The sequence below is a fragment of the Canis aureus genome, chromosome X, assembly GCF_053574225.1.
Source record: "Canis aureus isolate CA01 chromosome X, VMU_Caureus_v.1.0, whole genome shotgun sequence".
Taxonomy (NCBI): domain Eukaryota; kingdom Metazoa; phylum Chordata; class Mammalia; order Carnivora; family Canidae; genus Canis; species Canis aureus.
In genome coordinates this window covers 8,597,725-8,621,256 of record NC_135649.1, presented here as the reverse complement: position 1 = coordinate 8,621,256, position 23,532 = coordinate 8,597,725, and the positions used below count along the sequence as shown (strand labels likewise).

General features: G+C 40.3%; 1 protein-coding gene across 7 annotated transcripts in view; it reads left to right on the top strand.

Annotated features, from left to right (window-relative positions):
- The window catches only part of LOC144307657 (RNA polymerase II elongation factor ELL2-like), a 121,034-nt gene that overhangs the window by 16,711 nt on the left and 80,791 nt on the right, over positions 1–23,532 (top strand). For 5 of the 7 annotated variants that reach the window (XR_013374434.1, XM_077887592.1, XM_077887596.1 and 2 more), the window contains exon 3: positions 3,782–3,984. The exons of 1 other annotated variant lie outside the window; for it this stretch is intronic. The gene's annotated coding sequence lies outside the window, so the exon portion shown is untranslated. Of the gene's footprint in view, positions 1–3,781; positions 3,985–18,801; positions 18,942–23,532 lie in introns of those variants that run through there. One more of the 7 variants, XR_013374435.1, reaches the window with a different exon arrangement.

Here is a 23,532-nt window from a genome sequence, read left to right as displayed (position 1 = left end):
TGCCAGCAGCTGTCAAGGACCCTGTAGTCGGGGTTGAATGGCTGAACGGATGCCTTTTTATATCCTTTTAACTCTGGAAAAATATAATCCTTACCTGGGGAAAAGAATAAACCAGTGCCTTCGCTAAGGCAGCCAGCTAATAGTCACCAAACTGCCTCCATAGCTCTCCTTGTCCTAGTACACCCCCCCCACCCCCCGCATCTCATCTCTTGATATTTCAGTAGCAGTGGACACAGGGATTCCTCTCTACTTCCGGAAATACTACCTTCACCTGACTTCTGGAACTCTCTTGGGCTTTCCTCTTACCTTTCCGAGGGCTCCTCCTCAGTCTCCCTTGCTAGATCCTCCTCATCTTCCCAACTTCCATACCTTGAAGCGCCCAAGACTAGGTCCTTGGATGTCTTTTGCTCTCTGTTTCCGAGAATCCCCTATGTGATCTCATCCAGGATCATGGCTTTCTATGTCCCCTCTAGTCTAGTGACTCTCTGCTCGATCCCTGCGTTCAACTCCCAATTCACACATCCGGCTACTTACTGTCTCCAACTGAGCATCTGAGAGACATCTCAAAATTAACGTGCCCCAAACTGTCTTAGTCCCTCCAGGCTGCTGTAACAGAATGCCAGAGACCGGCTGGCTTCTAAAAAACAGAAGCCTCTTTCTCATGATTCTGCAGCCTGGGAAGCCCATGATCAGGGCACTGGGTGTCTGATGAGAGTCTGCTTAACCATCTTCTCACTGCTGACCCCACATGGTGGAAGGAGCAAAGGAACTCTCGGGGGCCTTTTCAAATAAGAGCACTAACCCCATTCATGAGGGCTCTACTCTCCTGCCAGAAACATCTCCCAAACGCCCCACTTCCTAATACCATCACATTGGGGATGAAGTTCCAACATAGGAATTTGAGGGGGACCAGAAGCATTGAGTCTGTGGCAATAACCAGAGTCTTGATCTCTCAGCAAACCCTGCTCCTGCTTCCTTATTTCAGTAAATGGTACTGCATCCTTTTAATGGCCACTCTATCCACAATTGCAGCTCCCACACCATCCCTATCCTTCCTGCTTGATTTTCTCTCTGTGTCTCCCCTGCTAGAATGTAAGCTCCAGGAGGGTAGGAGTTTTTGTCTATTTATTACCCTATCCCTAGGGCCTAGGAGAGTACCTGGTATATAGTAAACGTGCAAGGGACATTTGTCCAGTGAAAGGCTATGTTAGTTAGGATATAGAATTGGCTCCTGCAATAGATAACCTCAGGTAAGAGTGGCTTAGACAAGATGGAAGTTTCTTTTGCTTTCAAATTAACAGCCCAGGTATGAGAAGTTCAGGGTAGCTGTGATGGTTTCACAGGGTCAGCGACTGGGGCTCTTCCACTCCCAGACCCTTACTGGTATGATACTGTGAAATGTGAAGCCAAGGGGACTGGGGGAAGGGTGCCCTTTTCACTCACACCCTATTGGCTGTAACTTAGTCACGCTTTTCACACTGAGCCTGGGAGGAGGCTGGGGTATACAGCCCTTTCTTCCGGGAAGCTCTGTGCCCAGCTCAATCTGGGGTTCTGCTACTAAAGAAAAGGCAAGAAGAGACATTGGGGACCAACCAGCAGTGTCTAGGTCTCTGCTACTGCACCCCAACAAGGATGTGAGATAAACAGCCAAAGGGTTAATTGACATTTCCTCCCTTTGGGTGGGTACAAAGGTGTTTGCTATTCCTTTTTGTTCTTTTCTGTATCCTGGAATATTCCAGATTGACAAAAAAGTATTTTAAAGGACAAAAGACGCTTCTGTTAGAGCATAAAACATTCTTCTCTACTTGGGTACAGAAGAGATCGCTGGTCACATGGCCCCTGGACTGTGGCATTGGGCGGATGCACACAGAGCATTTTTGTCCTCTCTGGAAACAAACAGTGGCTTACCATCCAGACTTCAGCATCTTATGATTTGCCTTCCTCTCCCTGTCTTGTCTTTCTCACACAAGGGCACCCTCCCTCCTTAAGCATCCCAGCCCAGTTGGAACCCGGATGGGCTCTCTGTTGCTGGGGCACGCAGCCTTCCCTGACACTGGACAGTCCTTCACGGGGGTTTAGAGCACCTTTATGCTCCTCCCCTTTCTGTCATCCCTGTCTGCCGCAATCTCTGTTTTGATAAAAGCATCTTTTCTGGTTTTCTAGAAATAGTTGAATGGTTATGATGCTCCCTATTCACTTCAACTTCAGCCTGTTCCAGTTAATTGATGTAATCATTCAAAAATGAATGTGTTTTAAAAGATATGCATGCGTGTAGGAGGGATTGCAATTGTGGTTTAAAATATCTACACCTAGTCAAAAACATAGCATTATATTAAACCGGAATGGAACAAATTGGCCAAACACAGCTGAAATTCCAGAGAGGGATGATAATAATTTCATAAAGCATATGATGGCAGCTGCGCTACTTTACTACCGCCACCACAAATCCCCAGTGAGATGGTTTCCATGTGTGAGTGTTTTATGTATTCATTATTTCTTGTAATTCCATTTAATTTTAATTTTGGTGGGGGAGAGGAACATATATGGTGGTGAATATAGAATGCTTCAAAAAATAAAAACCCCCAAACAAAACCCCAAGTCATACACGGTGATCAGCAATGTCCTGACAGCTTCACTATTCACTAGAATGTCAGGTTACTCTGACAGTTGTGTTTTCCTTTATGCCTACGAACAAAGGAGGGCTCGGTGACCAAATCTGCAAATACTTCTGAATGTGCTCAGTCATCAACTCTCTCCTGACCCTGTCTTTCCTGCCTGCTCTCATAAACCAGGAAAACCTCTTTTCACAGCCTTGTGTAGCTTGAGGAGATCGGTCATTTGCTACCCAAACTCTCTTGACTACCAAATCACTGTAATTGCAGTCAAAAGCAACAAAAGAAAAAAAAAAAGATTGTTCCAGTAACAAAGAGGGCACGTGAAAATTTCTGCTCTCTGGTAGTATGTCAGTATAAATGAAAATTTTAAAAGATCTTTAAAATGTATTTATTCATGAGAGTCATAGAGAGAGAGGCAGAGACACAGGTGTAGGGAGAAGCAGGCCCCATGCAGGAAGCCCGATGCAGGACCCGATCCCGGGACCCCAGAATCATGCCCTGAGCCAAAGGCAGATGCTCAGCTGCTGAGCCACCCAGGTGTCCCAGTATAAAGAAAATTTTAATGTTTTGTTATGCATCATATTCATAGCCTTAAATATGAATGAATAATGGAGAAATGCATTTGAAAAAGTAATTCTTTTAATAATCTTTGAAAAATATGAAGTCCTCTTCTTCGCATCTTGCTCACTGGGGTGCTGACTAGGCATTCTCCCCATTAAGGCCTCCCGCCACTACTACCGTGTTGCCTCTCACTTATCTGCTGCTACTCTGGCCTTGTTCGGCCTACTGTGTGTGTGTGTGTGTGTGTGTACATGTGTGTGCAAGAAGGAAGGCATCTGCTCCTCTGCAGGGCATTTCTCATGCTTACCTGTCTTGCTCTATGTGGATCCTGGCTCCTTTATGTGGTCCTAACCGTGGTCCTGCCCTGGAAGAAAGGAACTGACTTTGTATTTTATTTTATTTTTGCAGGGTTGGGGGGTAGAGAAGGGGACAGGGCACCAAGGTGACTTGATCCTCCTGTGAATGAGGGAGGTTACTTCCTTCTGAGTTTCCCCATAATATGAGTTGCCTGAAATGTAATTAATGTCTCATTTTTACAGAGATGCAGCCTATATCCAAAGTAATGGTGGACGATCACTCATCATGCCAACATGTGTTTCTTTTAGCTACCCTGCTCCCCTCACCTGAGGCCACTGTGGCAAGTAGAAGCAAGGGGTCCCAGGAAAAAAAAAGAGAAATAATACACAGCAAGGAAAGTAAAATTGGGCAGATCAGCCTCACGTCCTCATCAGAATACCCTCCTTCCAGAGCCAAACATGGAGCTTTTGGTTTTGTTCCAGAACTTTCTGCCTCTCATCCAGACTTGAAGGTAATTTGCTCTTTGAATGTATCCTCAAATTCTTTTATTCTTGCTCAGACTTTCTCTGTGAAAATTGGGAAAGCTTCTAATAACATTTTGTGACTTGGAGATGGTAATGACATATGATGTGGGGCTCATAATCCAGGGTGAGGCTACTGTGTGCACAATTTCTTTATTCAAAAGTAGCATCAATTGACAGAAATGTATCTCTGCAGAGGCTTTAGAGAGACTGGAATAAGGGGATGAAATAACAGGGAAGTCATTCCATTTATTTATTATCTGCCAGTAGTTTCTGGCTTTTATTTCACACATTCTATGTCCTTGTGTTAAATATTGTGACTATGCAGATTCTTTAAGAGAGATATTTTAAGTCATTATAAGTAAGATTTTTAAAAAATTTTGAAATTATGTTCAATGTAACTATTCACGATTGTATTTTCCTTTGATATGCACCGAATGAGTTTCTCTGAAATATTATATGAGTGAGTTTGAATTTATACATACTGAGATTTGGCACATCTGATGTAGTTCAATATATCTTGATATCTCATCTCTTCCTCCTCAACGGTGTTAAAATTTCGTATTTATAGAGCAATAAGGTGAACACAAAGCTTTTATTTTATAGAACAATAACATGCACATGAAGCTGACATATCTTTTCTCGTGTTGGTTCAAACATTAATTTTACGATTTACAAGTGTAATTGTGCCTCACTGTAAAGAAAATATTTGATCTTGCCATTGCCTTTGGAAATAATGCTTGATTTCTAGAGAAAATAGATGCCGTGTTCAATGCTTTGATGGTTATTTACTTCCTTTGGTCAGTGTCACCAACACTTACCATGATATTTGATAGGCTTGGGCTCTGATTATAAGGTGGCAGGTAATTTGGCATGTCAGAGGGTGAGGAGTGGGCAGTAAAATGGGTTTCTCATTGGATGAGAAGCACCGAGTTAAAAAGTTCCTGAAGGCTCCACTGGCACGTGCAGGTTGGGCACCCACTCTAGATTAAATATGTGGAAAGGCATGAGACAGTTTCCAAACAGAATAGACAGGAAATCATTGTCAATGAAAGTAGGCAGGCATTTGTCATAACCGTCCTCACCCACCCCCGTGTGAGGGTTTTCAGTGTCTAAGCGACTGCTGTGTAGGCCTTCAGAGGTGAGTCAGGGGGTGACGCCGGAAGAGTGTTGGAGGGTGATGTCATCAGTGGCATTGCTACACCGCTTTCTCTCATGGGCCTCTGAGGCTCCTGCCTCTCTCTGGAGCCCTTTGTGTTTTTGTTTCTCCTAAATTAAAAATTAAAAGCGATGTATGGCAGCTTAAACACTGTTGCAGTTTGACAAATTTATACCTCTTACTGTACCGTCTTTCTCTATTACATTCCATATTACTTAATGTGTATGTGACAGTGATTTTGGAGGTGGAAAACTGCATCGATGGGGCAGCTGGGTAGGCACAGGAAGTGGATACTGGGGGCATCAGGTGGTTCAATCGGTTAAGCATCTGCCTTAGGCTCAGGTCATGATCTCAGGGTCCTGGGTTCAAGCTCTGCATTGGGCTCCCTGCTCAGCGGGGAGTTGGCTTCATCTTTTCCTCCCTGTTCTTGCTCTCTCTCTCACTATCTCTGTCACAGTCTCTAAAATAAATAAAAAATTTTTAAAGATTTTATTTATTTATTCATGAGAGACACAGAGAGGCAGAGACACAGGCAGAGGGAGAAGCAGGCTCCATGTAGGAAGCCCAATGTGGGACTTGATCCCAGGACCCCGGGATCATGCCCTGAGCCAAAGGCAGATGCTCAACCATTGAACCACCCAGGAATCCTGAAAATTAAAAAAAATCTTTAAAAATTAAAGAAAGTGGACACAGGAGAAAGAGTCACCAAATGGCCAAGACTCAGAAAAACCATTATTACAAGTCCCTCATCCTGGGTTGTGCATCTCTCTGGTGGGAGATGATGGAGCTAAGGAGCTATGGTGAGAGACAGTAGCCCTGAGCAACCAGGGAGATGGAGAGTAGCCTGTTGGCAAAGGTGACAGGTTTTGTGAAGCGATCGAGGGGACGTGCCTGGTAAGTGCCGATGCTGAAGATAAGTAGAGGTGCCCTGAGAAAGCTGGGTGCCTTAATATAGGAACGAGAGAACCCAGGATCCAGTTATTTTGAATCTGGTTAATGTGTAATATCTTTGAGGGGTGCCTGGGTGGTTCAGTCAGTTGGATGTCTGACTCTTGCTATCAGCTCCTGTCATGATCTCATGGGCTGTGACATCGAACTCCACACTGGGCTCAGCCTGAAGTCGGCTTGGGACTCTCTGCCCCTCCCCACCACATGCTCTTTCTCTGAAATACAGAAGTAGATTTTTTTAAAAAAAAGATACCTTTGAGTATCCATTTCCTTCTCTAAAATGGGGGCCTTAGCACCCACTTTGCAGGACTGTTGGGAGGAGTAGAAACGAGGTATGTAAAGCTCTTAGCATAGAGCCTAGGACCCAGGTCATTCTCATGAAATTGCTCTTGTTCTGGCCCAAGCTAGAGACTCTACAACAAACAACAGGAAGAATGTGGGTTGTGTTAGGAAGCCATTTCAGGAGCTTTGGCAGCTGAACAATGGTTTTCAAGACAAAACAAAACAAAATGCTCACTCAAAGCCCATCTCTACTACCAGACAACATAATATCTGTATTTGAGAATGACCTGTTTTCTAGGTGTCTACTTTGGCTTTGTATTTGACTCCATCCTGCAAGAGGATTGTTTGAATCCTCTTTAGGCTTCCTTTGGGTGAACTCTTACATGACCTGAGCTGTTCTGCAAGGCTAAATGTTCAGGTGAGGCTCCCACTGAGAAGTACCTACAGTTGCCTGGGTAACGCTGCCCTTTCTTTATGGGCAGATGTCGTGGATGCGCCTGATGTTTCTAGTTCTTCATCAACCCGTGAAGGCCTGCCAGTCAACATGGATATTGGAGGCCAGTGGGATGTGAGAGGCTCTTCCGTCCTCACTCCAATTGCTTACCTGACCTCTTTCCCAAACCCGTTTTAGGACTCCAGATTTCTTTCTGTTCCCTTCCAGTCCATTGCTGCCCACAAGCCCGCATGACACGCAGGCAGCAAATTTGTTCTACCGACTTTAAACTCCTGAGTCACAACCTTGTTTCCAACCTCCAGAAATCAATTGCGAATGAAAAGACTAAGAGGGGATGGCTTATTATTAGGCCAGTGATAAACAGATTTTTACAAGCTTTGGTTTTGTCTGTGTACCAGTTCTATTATCTCTACCGCAAATTATAGAGCTTTTCTGTGCTGAGCAAAAAGGGTATATTGTTCTTATTTAGACACTTTTACTTTTAACTAGAAATCCAGCTCAAAATAGGCTCTTAAATAAGCCCGCTTGAACTATTTATGAAAAAGACAGACTTTAGAACATCTTAATGCATATTTATCTCTCCCTACTTCCATTATTCTGTATGGGAGCCAATTTGAGACATTTCTTGATAATTAAACAATATACCTTTAACATGGGCTTTGCTTGTCACCCTTAATCCCCAGTTATTCTCTGGTGGAAGCATTTTTCTCCATTGCTTATGCTATTAACTACCTGTCTTCAGAGGAAATGCCCGCTGACTCAAGGAAATGGGGGCTTGGATTACGATGAGAAAGGGAAAACTAGTTGCTGGCAGCCAGAAGCTAGACTTGTATGATCACTATGTTTAGGTGTCATCATGTGACGGTCTGGCACTCACTGCTGGGCCTTGGTATTCTTTTGTTGGACATAAACAGTATCACAAATCATCAATGCCCAACGAGACCACTCTGTGACCGTGATGGATCAAGACAAAAAGACTATTTAATAATCATGCCTGGATGCAGACAAAACGTGAACATTATCCAAGACACAGAATACCATTGTTCCCCCATCCTGTCTAATAAGAGTGACTGATGCTTCTTTACCAATTATAGCTTTAGCCCAACTCTGGTCTGTCCTCCCCATAGGGAGGATTTGTTGAAATAGCCAATTATAGGGGCTATTTCAGTTAAGCTCAGTCAGTTAAGCATCTCCCTTCAGCTCAGGTCATGATCTCAGGGTCCTGGGATTGAGTCCCACTTTGGGCTTCCTGCTCAGCAGGGAGTCTGCTTCTCCCTCTCCCTCTGCCACTCCTCCACCCCCATTTGTGCTCTCTCTCTCAAATAATAAAAAAAATCTTAAAAAATTAAAATAAAATAGCCAATCATAGAATTATCCCACTTCCTGATAGCATCCAATCCAGAACAAAGCTCTGTTTTTTAAAAGCTTCCCCAGAATCCCCTAATATAAGCCCCAATCCTTTATAAGTTCTTTCTAACACCCTCTCCTAGAAACGTTCCCCCATGGCGTGCATTCTTCCTCCTTGCAGTGAGTAATATACACAACCTGTTTAACTAATGGTGTGTTTCTAGCGGTCTTTGGTTTTGAGGGCATTGACAGAAATGGACATTCCACTGAGATTCAGCTGATATACTCTCTTCTTTGGATCAAGACTCTCAACTCAGTAAAACTGCACATATTGGAGATCCTTGTATTTCTCTCTGCTTGACAGGCTACCCTGTCCATAGCTGAGAGCTAAATTCATGCTGAATTTACTTTCAGTATTTCACTGAAGCCCATCAGCATTGGGCTTATTTTGTTTTCTTAGGAGTGAAGTCTCTTGAGATATCTTTGTTACCCAATCGTTTTTATATTTTTCCTTGGTAAAATTGTTTTAGTGCCTTCTGCTACTTCCTCTTAGGATTTGTGTACTGTTCTAGTGTCTTGAATGTTGTTTGGCCATAAGAAGAAAACCCTATAGGGAGACAGTGGGTATAGTCCAGTAAGTCATCCATGCCCAGGTCCTGGGGACTGAGAAGTTCAGAGGGTCTCTACAGGCAAGTGTGATTTGGACAAATACTGTCCTGGGCACCATTTAAAGATCTTAAAAGGACTTCCTCTTCATTTCTGCCTTTGTGTCCCAGAGAGTTGCCCTGTTCAGTTTTATCTACCCAGAATTGGGAGTTTTTATTTGGCCTCTGAGTGGTGATGGTCAACCTTTGGCCAAACACCAGAGACACTGAGTTATATGAGCATCATTCTTACAGATTGTTCAGTTCTCACAGGGGTAGGAAACTTGTACAACCCTGCCTTTTACAGGCTGAGCACTTGCTTCTGTCATGTTTTCTCACTATATGGCTGAATTGTATGCTTATTTTTCTTACTAGAAGGATGTCAACAGAAATGATTTGGAATAGCAGTGCCACTTTGGGGAGCTTTTGATATGAACAATGTTTTTCATTTGAAGGGTACCTTAGTACAAAAGGCAAAATCCCCTGAGAAGATTGTCCATCTTGCTTGTCTCAAAGAAAGATCATATATACATATATATATTTTTAACATGAGAGGCATTCGTTCCTTCTTTTCTGTGCTTTGAGGATTAGTAAGTGCTGGCTTTTTAACTGTATGATCTGATAAAATTCTCAGTGGTCCAAGTTATGCCCAAACCAGCTGTGTCACTCCCTTTTGTGGATATGTAAAATCTGTTTTTGTGCATCTGAACCATCTTCCCTATCCTTGCCTGGAGCTGGCTCTTTTCCATCGCCACCCCAGCTTCTCTTTCCTATCTTATGAAACTTCAAAGATCAACCAAAATAATTATTTTACATGCACTCTAAGGATATCTAGTCTAGATAAGCAACCAGAATTGTTTAAAAGACTTAAAAAAGGGAAAATTATTACATGGTGTTTCTTTTTGTGGACACTGAAAAATATACGCACATAATAGCCTTTTTAACACTACAGCTGCAAGATTATAACAAAGTGATTTAGTTTCAAGATAAAATAAGTTATGTAGCATGAATCAATCTTTAAAAAATTAGTTTGCTAGTATAATATTTTGATTTGTTCAAACCAGCATTAAATTCCTTATAACTTAAATTTCCAATAGTTCCTATATTGGTTTAATGAGCTTAAAAAGTTATCATTGTTTCCACAAATTGTGTGAAATTTAAAAATTTTATATAGAAGATTATGTTAAACTAAATTGAGTGACAGTAATGGATGTCTCTTTGAAGGATTTAATTTTATGTAATTTTTAAAATGCTATCACTCATAAAGATTTAATGTGTTAACTAAGTTGGGATTTTCACATCTTTAACCTTAATATCTTATACCTCAGTTAATTAATAAATGATCTTTGAATGTCTGCACACTTAAAAAAAACCAACAGATACAAAACACTGATTATACCAAACATTTTCATTTATTGTTTCTTAAAATGACAACAGATTCAATAGATTAACAAACTGTGCAAATATACTTTTTAAAGATATTTCAGTATACAAATTCAACATACAAAACTCAATTGCATTTCTATTCTAAAAACAAAATGTCTGGAAAATAAGAAAATAGCCCCCTTTATGACAGCATCAAAAGAAGTAAAATACTGAGGAATATAAATTTAATTAGAGGTGAAAGATCTGTACACTGGAAACTATAAAATATTGGTAAAAGAAATTAAAAATATACATTTAAATGGAAAGATATCCTGTGTTCATAGATTGGAAAGAAATACTGTTAAAATGTCCACACTACCCAAAGCCATATATAGACTGAATGCAATCCCCATCAAAATCCCAATGAAATTTTTCACAGGAATAGAAAAAACAATCCTAAAATTCCTGTGGAACCACAAAATAGCCCAAATAGCCAAAGACATTTTGAGCAATAAAAATAAAGATAGAGTCATTACACTGCTGGATTCCAAAATACACTACAAAGTTATAGTATTAATACAGTATGGTACTGGCATAAAAAAGAGACATATAGACCAATGGAACAATTAGTGAGTGCATATATGAATCCACATATATATGATAAACCAATCTTGGACAAATTTTCCAAAAACACACAGTAGGGAAAGGATAGTCTCATCAATTAATGGCATTAGAAAAACTGGGTCCCCACATGTAGAATAATAAAATTGGATCCTTATTTCACATCATATACAACAAAACTGCAAGGAAAAAAAAAACAGGGAAAAAAAACTTGACATAGGTCTGTACAATGATTTTCCTAATATGATCATAAAACCCATGCAACAGAAGCAAAAATAAGTAAATGGGATTGCATCAAGGTAAAAGCCTTTTCTCAGCAAGGGGATGAATCAACAGAATGAAGAGACAACCTACAGAGTGGTAGAAAACATTTGCAAACCATATACCTGAAATATCCAAAATATAAAAGGAACTCAATTCCATAGCAAGAAACAAATAAATGGAGTGAAAAATGAGCAAAGGACCCAAATACACTTTTCTCCAAATAAGACATACAAATGCCAACAGGTGTATGAAAAGATGTGCTGAACATCACTAATCATCAGACAAATGTAAATCAAAGCCAGCCTGGAGGTCACTCAAAAAATTAAAAATAGAACCACCATATGGTCCTGCAATCTCACTTCTGGATATATAGCCAATGGAAATAGAATATTCAAAAAAAAGATTTTATTTATTTATTTGATAGTGAAAGAATGAGTGAGAAAGAGAGAGAAGGAGCAGGGGAAGGAATACGGAGAAGCAGATTCTCCACTGAGCAGGGAGCCTGGTTCAGGGCTCTATCCCAGGACTCTAGGATGATAACTTGAGCTGAAGGCAGATGCTTAACTGACTGAGCCAATCAGGTGCCCCGGAAATAGAATAGTTTGAAGAGATAGCCCTACTCCTATGTTCATTGCAACATTATTCACAATAGCCAGGGTATGAGAAAAACCTAAGTGTCAATCATTGGAAGAATGAAAAAAGAAAATGTGAGGAAAAAAGATATAAAACAATGGAATATTATTCATCCTTTAAAAAGAGGGAATTCCTGTATTTGCAACAACATTGATGAACTTGGAAGACATACTGAGTGAAATAAGCCAGATACAGAAAAATGAATACTGCATGGTCTCACTTATATGTGGAATCTAAGAGAGTAGAACTTTTATCAGAATAGAATGGGGGATACTAGGCCTGGAGACTGGGGGGAAATGGGGAAATGTTCATCAAAGGGTCCAAATGTGCAGGATGAGATATTCAAAGAGAGCCCAGTAGGTAGAAGGGAATATCAGATTATAGTGTACTTAGTATTCATTATTGCTCACTCATACTTTTCTAAAAATGTAGTTACATGCTCTGTTCAAAAGACTTAGGTTCTGCTTATATAGGACTTACTTGATAATATAGGTTCATCCTTGTTAAAAACTCAGCATTCTGACCATCTATGTAGCAGTGTACAGAACACCATTACACCTGCCACACTGACCCTACAGATCCCAGAGAGAGTTGTGGGACTTCCTCCTTGCCCTGGCTCACGTTCTGGATGTGACATTTGTATAGGCAGGCAGCAATCAATACTTCAGTCAGTGCCATCAGAAATTTTTGGTGGACCCAACTCCAGGCAATTCCTTTACTTCAGTGTAAGGTATTAACATACCTTGACGGTCAGTCATCTCCAATAAAATTATCTTGTGCTTCTAAGTACAGTACAAAGCAAGATGTGACTCAGCAGTAGGGGATTTTGATGGAAGGACATTTTGGTGGAAATACAGAAGCCACAGAAACTGCCATAAGCTCTACATGGAAGCATTAGTGTGTAATCTGGAAAGAGTGCAACGGCAGTTTTAGCTAGAACTTGACTTTAATCTTGGTCAGATAGTTAACAGCTTGGTGACCGTAGGATGGTGAGTTAATCTTGTTGAGTTTCAGTTACTTTGCAGAGTTGTTGAAAGTATTGTAGACAATGCGTAATAATACACTTATCAAGATCCTTAGCTCACTGTGGATATATAGCATAAGTGTTAGATGCTTTCGTTGTGGTGTTTGATTACTATTACCATCTCCTTACCTCAGCCAAGTATAAGATGTCAGACTAAAAGAAATGCATCACAGAAAGTTTAATATCACATTTCTTTTTTAAGATTTGTTTCCAGCTTTACTGAGGTTTAATTGACACATAACACTATATAAGTTTAAGGTATACAACATAATGATTTGATATACATATATATTGTAAAATGTTTCCTACAATAAATATGATTAATCCTTCAGCTCACGTAATTGCCATTTTGTTGTTGTTGTTATGGTGAGACTCTCTTAGGGGCTTTCAAGTATACCATACACTGTTGTTAACTGTACATTACATCTCCAGAGTGTATTCATGTGATACCTGGAAGTTTGTACCCTTTGGCAAAATATCTCCCTGTTATCCCTCACCCCTCAACCCCTGGAAACCACCAATCTACTCTCAATTTCTATGAATTTGGCTTTTTATAGATTCCATATACAAGTGACAACACATAGTGTTTGTCTTTCTTTGTCTGATTTATTTCACTTAACATAATGCCCTCCACTGGGTGTTATTCTGTATGTTAGTAAATTGAACACCAATAAAAAAAAAAAAAGAAAAAAAAGAAAAAAAAAAACATAATGCCCTCAAGGGCCATCCATGTTGTTGCAAATGGTACAATTTCCTTTTTTAATGGCTGAATAGTATTACATTGTATATACTACATGTTCTTTATTCATTCATCCATCAATGGACATTTTGGTTTTTCCATGTCTTGGCTCTTGTGAATAATGCTGCAGTGAACATGAGGGTGCAGATATCTTTCTGAGATAGTGAATGTCACATTTTACATTACCTGGAATGCCTGATGTACTTGCTTATTTATTGATTAATTTAAAGATTTATTTATTTATTTGAGTGGGGAGGGACAGAGAGAGACAGAGAGAGAATCTCAAGCAGACTCCAAGCTGAGTGTGGAGCCTGGTATGGGGCTTGATTTCACAACCCTGAGATCACAACCTGAGTTGTATCCAAGAGGTGGATGCTTAACCAACTGAGCCACCCAGGCACCCCTGATGCACTCATTTATTTATGACGTATTTATTGTAAACAAAAGACTTAAATATCCCTAACCTCTATTGAAGGTTGCTGTCTACTGGTTGGCTACAGATAGTTAAACATATAAAATAGACCTTGTAAGCTAGGTGATGACCTTGGTGGGGTTTTTTTTTTCAATGTAAGTGAGATGGGAAGCCACTGGAAGGTTCTTTTATATTTTAACAAGTTTACTTTTCTTCTGTGGGGATGCAGACTAAAATAGGGAAATCATAGAAGCAGGGAAACCAATAAAGATGCTTTTGTGACAATCTAGGCAGGAGATAATGGTGGCTAAGGCCAGGGTGGTAGCAAGAAGTAATCATATTCTGGTTATATTTTCAAGGTAGAGCCAAGAAATTTCATGACAGCTTGGGTATGAAGTGAAAGAAAGAGGAGTAAAAAAAATGACTTCAGTTTTGAGCCTGAGGAATTGGAAGGAAGAAATTGTCTTTAATAGAGATAGAGAAGAGTAAAAAGGTAATTTAAGTTTAGTTTCTGACATGTTCAATTTGCGGGCACCTATTAGACATCCAGGTGGAGATCAGTCAGGGTTCCCCATCAGTAGGAATAGAGTGAGAATTGGGTTAATGGCTAAGCCCTCAAGTACTTGATCATTAAGAGTTTGGAGAGATGATAGGTACCAGTTAAAGAGGGTAAGATAGATCAGCTAATGAAATAGAAAAAAAGACTGGAGGTTTGGTGTGCTGATAGTCAATAGAGAATGTATTTCAAGTCAAAAGAAGTAACAACTGCATTAAATGCTGTCGATGGGACAGTAAGGTGGAAGACTCAGAAATGTCCATGGGATTAAGCAACATGAAGGTCATTGCTGGCTGTGAAAAGAGCAGTTTCAATGTAATGGCTGGGGCAAATGCCAGATTAGGGTGTGTTCACGAGGGAACATAAGTCGTCTTTTCGGTATTGGAAATAGATAGTATGGACTTCTCTAATTGGGCATGGTGAGTCATAACTCTTTTGTAATTGTAGTGGGAAGGGGAGAAATAGAGCAGAGACTGGAGGGGGAATGTGGTCAAGAGAAACTCTTGTTGTGAAGATAGGAAAAAATAGAATATATGTTTAAGGGATTATACAAGAATTAGAGAAAATAATAAAGCAAGACAGAGAAGGAATAATTGCTGGTTTGATATTCTTGAGTCGGTGAGAGGAGATAGAACCTAGTGCATGGGTGGAAGTGTTGGCCTGCTCTAGAACAGAATTTATTCTAGTAATAGAAGAGAAAGTACCATATATAGACAAAGGTTTAGGCAAATGGAAGCAGTGATGGTGGGAGCTCATAGAATTTCTCTTTTGATTATTTCTATTTTCTCAGTGAAATAAGATGTAAGGTCATGAGCTGAGAATAAGGTTGAGGGAAGAGGGGCTGGGGGTTTAAGGTGAGATGAAAGTGTGGAATAGCTATTTAGGAAGGTGGGAGAGTGGATGAACTGGGTCCTGTGCTCTTATTGCTCTGGCAGCCTTAAGTGACCTGTTGAGTTGAGGATCTTGGCCCATGAATGCTAAGTAGTCAACATGATTTTGTGTCTTTCTCCATCTGTGTTCAAGTGTACATGTGTGAAGTGCAAAATAGGCAGAGAGCCGAACTTAACTGGGGTTATTTTTGCCCAAGTATGAAGATGAAAGAGAGATGCAAGAGAGTTTGAATGTTTGTGAGGGATTGAATCATGAGCCTTAAACTCGATAGAGGGAGAGGTAAAGGTGTAAGGGAGTGATGGGGATGCCAAGGCTGTAGGATTAAAGGATTCTAGATTCTTGTGTGGTCAAGGATTGTTGGGTTCAGAGGTACTGGAGAGAGTGGATTAGAAAGATCAGAGGTGGTAATGAGATTGGAAGGCTCGCAATTGTAATTGGGGAGAGAGCATGGTTATGGGAGTGAATGAATGAGATTGGATGGCAGATACAATTATGTGGAGGAGAGAAGGTCAAGGAAGTGAAAGGACAATATGTTGAATCAGCCATGTGAGACTGAAATCACCTAGATGGTGGCACCTGGAGGAGAGGAAGGTATTCCTTTGGCTCCCTAGGTCCCCTTCTAGCCCCTCCCTCTTTCCTAATTACCACCCCCTGGCTTTGAACCCCATGCTATCAGATTACCTCCTTCTACTATAGTCATCTACAGACTATGGTTCGAGGCACAAGGTGAGAGGTCTTCAAGGAAAGCAGTGTCAGGTTTCAGCTAGATTCTAAAGGAAGAAGGGAAAAGAAACATTGAGAGAAGAGCTGCGGGATATGAATGATTTTGCTGACAAGTTCCAGAAGGCAGTGGAAAGGTTTCAGACACTGGGAAGGGGTGAGGGATAATGTAAAACCAAGGGATGTAGTAGTGGGGGGGTTGGGGATCAGGGAAGGGGCTTCTGGGAATGCCGAACATCTTACAGTGATAGATGTAATCTGGGATAATTAGTGAAGGGGAGGAAGAAATTCTCCTTGGTCCAAGCTTTGTCTAGCAGGACTAAGAATCAAATGTTTATGAGACAAATGAGGAATGGAAGAAAATCAAAGTTTTGTTACATGTACATGGAGGCCCAATAATGAAATTGAGACCTAAAGAAATGACCAAGACAGGGGCACCTGGGTGGCTCAGTCAGTTAAGCATCTGCCTTTGGCTCAGGTCATGATCCCAAGGTCCTGGGATTGAGGCCCGCATTGGGCTCCCCACTCAGCAGGGAGTCTGCTTCTCCCTCTTCCTCTGCCCCCTCCCTGCTTGTGCCCCCCCTTTCTCTCTCTCTCTCTCTTAAATGAATCAATAAAATCTTAAAAAAAAAAAAACAAAGAAATGACCAAGACAGGGAGTTTTCATACTTTTTTAGACAAAGAGTTAACATGTCTGTGAGAAATTGACAGGACAAAGAAAACCTAACTTTGGGGTTTCAATTAGTAAAGAATTCTAAACAGGATTTGGGCTATGGTAGTGAATTAGTAAAAAGTAACAAGCCTTCTCAGCTTTCAGTTCCCCATCCCTGGTGATAACAAAGCCTCTTTAGCTACTGATACAGGGAGAGTACACTTTATGAGGGAGATTTATTTCCTGCTTTCAGCGGGACAGAAAACATTCTGAGCGTCCTTCTTGTGCAGGTTGTCTCTTAACTTTCATTTAAAAAAATCAGTAAGGATCTCTGGGTGGCTCAGTGGTTTAGCACCTGCCTTTGGTCCAGGATGTGATCCTGGAGTCCGGGGATCGAGTCCCACATTGGGCTCCCTGCATGGAACCTGCTTCTCCCTCTGCCTGTGTCTCTGCCTCTCTCTCTCTCTCTCCCCCTCTCTCTTTCTCTGTCTCTCATGAATGAATAAATAAAATCTTAAAAAAAAAATAATCAGTATGCCAAAGTGGCACATTTTGGGGTGGCCTGCCCTAGGCACCTACAAAGGCCATATGTAAAACTATGTCACACACTCTACTGATAACTTTCTACAACTTCATCTTGGCTAAAGTTATGTGTTGTACATTGTGGAATAAGTGCATGAAAATATTCTGTAAACTCTTAAGCACACTATAAAATTAAAATATTACTATTATTGAGATTATAATTATTATTTCCTGCAACATCTGAAATCCTAGAAAGCAAGATCTCCATAAGACGCTGGAAATTTTGAATTGAAAACCTTTAATGTTTGAAGGTCCTTCCATATATGATTGTTCACATGCGTGCAACCTAAATCAAGAATGAGCACAGGTGAAAGCGTGTTTGGAATGCTACTGTTTGCACACACTGCTCTATGAGCAACAATAACATGAACTTGATGGCAGGCTCTGGGTTGGGTGTTGCTCAAGTGTCCTAGGACCAGGACTTGAATGGTATTTAGAGTTTGACTTTACTTACCTTTCAATAACATCTCCACAGGCATTATCTGCTAGTCATTGGACAACTGGTTCTAGAACTCTTTCATTAGAGGCTCAAACTGTCTTATTTACCTCTTTATGGTATGATTTCTGGCCCTACAACAACTTGTGAACATCCTACTGTTTCTTCAAAGATCCACTAAATGGAAAGAGAGAGATCCCCCCCTAAAATCAATAAAAACCGTTCAACACCTCGACATTTAATAGTGAAGCTTGCAAATTCCAAAGATAAAGAGAAGATCCTTAAAGCAGCAAGAGACAAGAAATCCCTGACTTTTATGGGGAAGAATATTAGGGTAACAGCAGACCTCTCCACAGAGACCTGGCAGGCCAGAAAGGGCTGGCAGGATATATTCAGGGTCCTAAATGAGAAGAACATGCAACCAAGAATACTTTATCCAGCAAGGCTCTCATTCAAAATGGAAGGAGAGATAAAGAGCTTCCAAGACAGGCAGGAACTGAAAGAATATGTGACCTCCAAACCAGCTCTGCAAGTTTTAAGGGGGGCTCTTAAAATTCCCCTTTAAGAAGAAGTTCAGTGCCACAATCCACAAAAACAAGGACTGAATAGATATCATGATGACACTGAACTCATATCTTTCAATAGTAACTCTGAACGTGAACAGGCTTAATGACCCCATCAAAAGGCGCAGGGTTTCAGACTGGATAAAAAAACAGGACCCATCTATTTGCTGTCTACAAGAGACTCATTTTAGACAGAAGGACACCTACAGCCTGAAAATAAAAGGTTGGAGAACCATTTACCATTCGAATGGTCCTCAAAAGAAAGCAGGGGTAGCCATCCTTATATCAGATAAACTAAAATTTACCCCGAAGACTGTAGTGAGGGATGAAGAGGGACACTATCTCATACTTAAAGGATCTATCCAACAAGAGGACTTAACAATCCTCAATATATATGCCCCGAATGTGGGAGCTGCCAAATATTTAAACCAATTAATAACCAAAGTGAAGAAATACTTAGATAATAATACACTTATACTTGGTGACTTCAATCTAGCTCTTTCTACCCTCAATAGGTCTTCTAAGCACAACATATCCAAAGAAACGAGAGCTTTAAATGATACACTGGACCAGATGGATTTCACAGATATCTACAGAACTTTACATCCAAACTCAACTGAATACACATTCTTCTCAAGTGCACATGGAACTTTCTCCAGAATAGACCACATACTGGGTCACAAATCAGGTCTGAACCGATACCAAAAATTGGGATCGTCCCCTGCATATTATCAGACCATAATGCCTTGAAATTAGAACTAAATCACAACAAGAAGTTTGGAAGGACCTCAAACACATGGAGGTTAAGGACCATCCTGCTAAAAGATGAAAGGGTCAACCAGGAAATTAAGGAAGAATTAAAAAGATTCATGGAAACTAATGAGAATGAAGATACAACCATTCAAAATCTTTGGGATGCAGCAAAAGCAGTCCTAAGGGGGAAATACATCGCAATACAAGCATCCATTCAAAAACTGGAAAGAACTCAAATACAAAAGCTAACCTTACACATAAAGGAGCTAGAGAAAAAACAGCAGATTGACCCCACGCCCAGCAGAAGAAGAGAGTTAATTAAAATTCGAGCAGAACTCAACGAAATCGAGACCAGAAGAACTGTGGAACAGATCAACAGAACCAGGAGTTGGTTCTTTGAAAGAATTAATAAGATAGATAAACCATTAGCCAACCTTATTAAAAAGAAGAGAGAGGAGACTAAAATTAATAAAATCATGAATGAGAAAGGAGAGATCACTACCAACACCAAGGAAATACAAAGGATTTTAAAAAGATATTATGAACAGCTATACGCCAATAAATTAGGCAATCTAGAAGAAATGGACGCATTCCTGGAAAGCCACAAACTACCAAAACTGGAACAGGAAGAAATAGAAAACCTGAACAGGCCAATAACCAGGGAGGAAATTGAAGCAGTCATCAAAAACCTCCCAAGACACAAAAGTCCAGGGCCAGATAGCTTCCCAGGAGAATTCTATCAAACGTTTAAAGAAGAAATCATACCTATTCTACTAAAGCTGTTTCGTTCTATGAGGCCAGCATCACCTTAATTCCAAAACCAGACAAAGACCCCACCAAAAAGGAGAATTACAGACCAATATCCCTGATGAACATGGATGCAAAAATTCTCAACAAGATACTAGCCAATAGGATCCAACAGCACATTAAGAAAATTATTCACCACGACCAAGTAGGATTTATCCCTGGGACACAAGGCTGGTTCAACACTCATAAAACAATCAGTGTGATTCATCATATCAGGAAGAGAAAAACCAAGAACCATATGATCCTCTCATTAGATGCAGAGAAAGCATTTGACAAAATACAGCATCCATTCCTGATCAAAACTCTTCAGAGTAAAAAAAAAAAAAAAAAAAAAAAAAAACAAAAACAAAAAAAAAAACAAAAAAAAAAAAACCTCTTCAGAGTGTAGGGATAGAGGGAACTTTCCTCGACATCTTAAAAGCCATCTACGAAAAGCCTACAGCAAATATCATTCTCAATGGGGAAGCACTGAGAGCCTTTACCCTAAGATCAGGAACACGACAGGGATGTCCACTCTCACCACTGCTATTCAACATAGTACTGGAAGTCCTAGCCTCAGCAATCAGACAACAAAAAGACATTAAAGGCATTCAGATTCGCAAAGAAGAAGTCAAACTCTCCCTCTTCACCGATGACATGATACTCTACATAGAAAACCCAAAAGCCTCCACCCCAAGATTGCTAGAACTCATACAGCAATTCGGTAGCGTGGCAGGATACAAAATCAATGCCCAGAAGTCAGTGGCATTTCTATACTCTAACAATGAGACTGAAGAAAGAGAAATTAAGGAGTCCATCCCATTTACAATTGCACCCAAAAGCATAAGATACCTAGGAATAAACCTCACCAAAGAGGTAAAGGATCTATACCCTAAAAACTATAGAACACTTCTGAAAGAAATTGAGGAAGACACAAAGAGATGGAAAAATATTCCATGCTCATGGATTGGCAGAATTAATATCGTGAAAATGTCAATATTACCCAGGGCAATATACACGTTTAATGCAATCCCTATCAAAATACCATGGACTTTCTTCAGAGAGTTAGAACAAATTATTTTAAGATTTGTGTGGAATCAGAAAAGACCCCGAATAGCCAGGGGAATTTTAAAAAAGAAAACCATATCTGGGGGCATCACAATGCCAGATTTCAGGTTGTACTACAAAGCTGTGGTCATCAAGACAGTGTGGTACTGGCACAAAAACAGACACATAGATCAGTGGAACAGAATAGAGAATCCAGAAGTGGACCCTGAACTCTATGGTCAACTAATATTCCATGAAGGAGGAAAGACTATCCATTGGAAGAAAGACAGTCTCTTCAATATATGGTGCTGGGAAAATTGGACAGCCACGTGCAGAAGAATGAAACTAGACCACTCTCTTTCACCATACACAAAGATAAACTCAAAATGGATGAAAGATCTAAATGTGAGACAAGATTCCATCAAAATCCTAGAGGAGAACACAGGCAACACCCTTTTTGAACTCGGCCACAGTAACTTCTTGCAAGATACATCCACGAAGGCAAAAGAAACAAAAGCAAAAATGAACTATTGGGACTTCATCAAGATAAGAAGCTTTTGCACAGCAAAGGATACAGTCAACAAAACTCAAAGACAACCTACAGAATGGGAGAAGATATTTGCAAATGACATATCAGATAAAGGGCTAGTTTCCAAGATCTATAAAGAACTTATTAAACTCAACACCAAAGAAACAAACAATCCCATCATGAAATGGGCAAAAGACATGAAGAGAAATCTCACAGAGGAGGACATAGACATGGCCAACATGCACATGAGAAAATGCTCTGCATCACTTGCCATCAGGGAAATACAAATCAAAGCCACAATGAGATACCACCTCACACCACTGAGAATGGGGAAAATTAACAAGGCAGGAAACCACAAATGTTGGAGAGGATGCGGAGAAAAGGGAACCTCTTACACTGTTGGTGGGAATGTGAACTGGTGCAGCCACTCTGGAAAACTGTGTGGAGGTTCCTCAAAGAGTTAAAAATAGACCTGCCCTACGACCCAGCAATTGCACTTTGGGGATTTACCCCAAAGATTCAGATGCAATGAAACGCTGGGCCACCTGCACCCCGATGTTTCTAGCAGCAATGTCCACAATAGCCAAACTGTGGAAGGAGCCTCGGTGTCCATCAAAAGATGAATGGATAAAGATGTGGTTTATGTATACAATGGAATATTCCTCAGCCATTAGAAACGATAAATACCCACCATTTGCTTCAACGTGGATGGAACTGGAGGGTATTATGCTGAGTGAAGTAAGTCAATCGGAGAAGGACAAACATTGTATGTTCTCATTCATTTGGGGAATATAAATAATAGTGAAAGGGAATATAAGGGAAGGGAGAAGAAATGTGTGGGAAATATCAGAAAGGGAGACAGAACGTAAAGACTCCTAACTCTGGGAAATGAACTAGGGGTGGTGGAAGGGGAGGAGGGCGGGGGGTGGGGGTGAGTTTGTGTCGGGCACTGAGGGGGACACTTGACGGGAAGGGCACTGGGTGTTATTCTGTATGTTGGTAAATTGAACACCAATAAAAAATTATTTTATTGAAAAAAATAAAAGATCCACTAAATGTCATCTTCCCCCCAAACAGGGATATCATCGTTGCACTTTACAGGCTGCTTTGCACTTTACAGGCTGCTTTCATTTTGTCCTTTCCTTACGGATGAGGAAACCAAAGATCATGGGATTAAGTGACTAGGACAATGATTATGCTAATAGTGTATACATACTATACTATAATATGCTATACTCATACTAAACATTTCATAATTTTTCCCTTTGTATTCTTTATAAAGTTTTTTTATTTGAATATAGTTGACACATAGTGTTATATTCATTTCAGATGTACAAATTAGTCATTTAGCAATTTTATACATTATGTTATGTCCGGCACAAGTGTAGCTACCATCTGTCCCCTTACATCCCTATTATGACATCACTGACTGTATTCCTTACCCTCTTTTTATTCCCATGACAACGCATTCCATAACTGGAGGCCTGTGTCTCCCACTCCTTCACCCATGTTGCCCATCCCCCCATATCCCCTCCCCTCTGGCAACCATTGATTTGTTCTCTGTGTTATAGGTCTGATTCTGCTTTTCAATTATTTATTTATTTTCTTAGATTCCACTCATGCGTGGAATCATCTGGTAGTTATCTTCCTCCATCTGACTTATTTCACTTCGCATAATACCCTCTAGGTCTATCCATGTCATCTCAAATGGCACAATCTAATCCTTTTTATGGCTGTGTGATATTTCTGTGTGTGTGTGTGTGTGTGTGTGTGTGTGTCACATTTCCCTTATCCATTCATCTATTTATGGACATTTAAGTTACTTCCATGTCTTGGCTATCATAAATAACACTGCAGTAAACATAGGGATGTATGTATCTTTTCAAGCTGGTGTTTTCATTTTCCTTGGGTAAATACCCAGTAGTAGAATTATTGGAACAGATGGTATTTTTATATTTAATATTTTGAGGAACCTCCATATTGTTTTCCACAGTGGCTGTATGAATTTACATTCCTATCAACAGTGCACAGAGCCTCCTTTTTTTATAAATTTATTTTTTATTGGTGTTCAATTTGCCAACATATAGAATAACACCCAGTGCTCATCCCATCAAGTGCCCCCCTTTCTCCA